A 2,854-nucleotide genomic window follows, 5' to 3' on the forward strand; every position below is an offset into this window, starting at 1 on the left:
AACAGGCTTTGGGACGCAGAGCACAGCCTGGCTGGCTCTGCCAGCAGCACAGCCCAAACACGGGCGGAGGAAGAAGCAGCAGGGGCTGTTTTGCGGCCATGCCCAAGAGAGACTGGAAGGGTGCCCTCCCTCTGCTCTCCCTTGCTTGCCTTTCTGACTGGCTCTGAGCCTGGCGCTGCCATTCCTCACTTGTGGGCACCAGAACCACACCCGGGATCCCGGCACTGCCTGACAGCGCTCCGGGCACCGGCACGGTCCCGTGTCCGAGTCTCAGGCACCGTGCTGCTGCTCCTTCTGCCCTTAGGCACACCCAAAGCTGCCTGTTAAGCCCGCATGGTCTCTGGTTGTGCCCTCTTCCTCATCCTGTGCAGGGATGGAGCACTGCTGTGCTTTCAGGAAGCTGTTCTTGAAAATTTCCAGCATTCCAAGCTCATTTGCCCTCCGTGGATGCTTGTAGGAAAGCCATCCTGTGCTGTTCTTGTGAGCCAGCCAAGGCTTCCTAACGATAAGGAAAGCCCCATATCTCTCCTGAGGAAGACACCGAGGTTGTCACCATGGCGACGTGATGAAGGAGAGAAAGTTAAAAGATAGGGACTCCAACTGGCTCACAGAATGTCGTGTCTCCTTGTCCACCTATTGAGAACTTTGCTTCTCACTTACGACTAATGGGCAACGTATGTATTTGTTGAGTAAATGTAAATATCTTGGAGAACTATAAAAGCAATATGTTACTCTAATAAGCTCTCTCATACACCCTTCTGATGGAGTCGTGGTGCTTTTTGCCGTGTCACCCTGTATAGCGACAGGTGCTTGCCATGGAATCCCTCCCAGCTGGGCTCAGAGCATCCTCAGCTTGGCTCTTCCAAAACCCAGGGGCTCCACGGTGCTCTGCAAGGCCTGGAACTGCACAGTGCTGTGGAACTGCACCTTCAGCACAGGGACCTTTCCAGCCTGAGCTGCCCTCCTTGCTCTGTGTCTGTGCACAAAGCACGGCGTGGGAGGGAACGGCAGCAGGGGCCTGTGTGTCCCAGGGCCCCGGATTTGCGCCGCTTCAGCTCCACAGAGATGCAGGCAAAGTGAAGAAGCCAAACTGTTTATTAATGGAAGGCAAAGCAAAGGGATGATCTGGGAGGGAAAAAAGGGGATGGGCAGGGTCTGAGGGCTGAAGGGAAAGAGCTGTGAAAAGGAAGGGAGAGTGGAGGGAAAAAGAAGGGATGGGTACAGTCTGAGGGCTGGAGGGAAGGAGCTATCTATAAGCATATCTGAAGCCATGCAAGTTTCCCACAGGCTCAGCTGTGCCCATCATCAGCTGTGCCTGGAGCTCCAGCTGGTCTCTTCTGGTCTCTCCAGGTGGTCTCCTTTTCCATGGTGTTTTTAGAACTTTTAGGAGCAATGGTTTTTCTGAGCCACCAGATAAAGGAAGTTCTGCATATCTCTCAGTGATTTTCCGCTGAACTACTATGTTAATTTGGGAAGGGGGTCTCATCTCTTCTCGGGCCTTGAAGGGCTGAAAAAGATGAACAGAGGCACAGTCAGAGCCTGGATCTCCAGATACCCAAGGAGGCCTTCCTGCCAGGGCAAACTCTCCCACCTCTTGCCATGGGCAGGAGGGAGGAGAAGACAATGGGATAAGCCAGAAGGTGCTGGCCACGGATCCCCCCCGTGCATGTCCCTTAAATCTCTCTGTGCTTGTCCACACAAGGACAAAGCCCACCAGAGCCAGGACAGGGCTCACAGCTCCCCCCGCCAGCCCCCGCTGACAGGGCACTGCCCGCACTCACCCTCATTGAGGACCTCGAGCTCTTGCTGCCCCCTCATGACCATCCCGGCCACCCCTGCGAACACAGAGCCTGTCACGGCGCCGGCGGCACAGCTCCCTGCCGGCGGCGCTGCCGGCGCTGTGGCCACACGCCCTGCTGGCCCGGCAGGGCTCAGCCCGGGCCCTTGCCGCACGCTGCCGGCCCAGGGCACGGCTGCCAGAGGGCGGCAGCAGCGCCGAGCCCGGGCGGGGCTCCACGGCGCCGGGCCCGGCCGGCGCTGCCGGGGCTGCAGGCGGGGGCGGGGAGGGAGCCCGGGCTCGGGGCTCACCCATGAACCGGATGGCCGCCTCTCGCAGGGGCTCCCGTGGGCTCTGCAGGTAGCGCAGGGCCCGGCGCAGGTGCTCGGCCGCTCGGCTCCTGTCCTCTGCCAGCTGCAGAGAGCGGCAGCAGGGGAGGCTCGGCGCGGGCTCAGCCCCCGGGCCGGGCGCTCGCTGCGCGCAGCCCCGGCCTCCCCTGCCCGCGCAGCCCTGAGGCGCGGCCAGCAGCCGCTGGCGCCGGGCTCCGGAGGGGGGCAGAGCGCCGGCTGCTGCCCGGGGAGCCGCGGGGGCCGCCCCGCAGCGCCGCCGGGCCGGGGCTCCGCGGGCACCCGGCTCGGGCCCGCAGGAGCCTGGAGAAGAGCCGCGCCGGCCTCTGCGTGCAGCAGCGGGCAGCGGCACAGCTGCCAGCCCCGCACGCTGAGCAGCGCGCTCAGGGCCTTCTCCAGGCTGAGCCTGGGCATTCCCGGCCGTCTTTACCAGGCAGTTTGCAAACTCGGACAGCTGATCCTTCTCCACCAGCTGCTTGAGATTCCTCCGCTTCAGGAACTTGGTCACATGAAGCAGCGTTTCCCGAGAAGCCTGGAGAGGAGCAGAGAGCCAGAGATGGCCCCACAGCCCAGGGCACAGGACCCACATCCCTGTGCCAAGGCCTGGAGGAGGCTGCAGTCCCTGAGGTGCCAGGGCAGGAGGCAGCTGAGCCCACCAGCGTCACACAAAACCTCACCTTCGCCACGCGCTGGTTCTCCTCATGGCAGTACAAGAAGAGTGGGAGCAGGC

General features: G+C 62.1%; 1 long non-coding RNA gene across 1 annotated transcript; it reads right to left on the bottom strand.

Moving 5' to 3' along the window:
* Positions 1–1,042: 1,042 nt before the first annotated feature.
* On the bottom strand, positions 1,043–2,215 carry LOC119703442. Its single transcript, XR_005257632.1, has 3 exons — positions 2,089–2,215; positions 1,782–1,835; positions 1,043–1,507 (listed from the first exon to the last, which is right to left on the bottom strand). It is a non-coding gene; the product is annotated as an uncharacterized LOC119703442 (long non-coding RNA).
* Between the last annotated feature and the right edge of the window lie 639 nt (positions 2,216–2,854).

This window comes from Motacilla alba, chromosome 7 (assembly GCF_015832195.1).
Source record: "Motacilla alba alba isolate MOTALB_02 chromosome 7, Motacilla_alba_V1.0_pri, whole genome shotgun sequence".
Taxonomy (NCBI): Eukaryota; Metazoa; Chordata; class Aves; order Passeriformes; family Motacillidae; genus Motacilla; species Motacilla alba.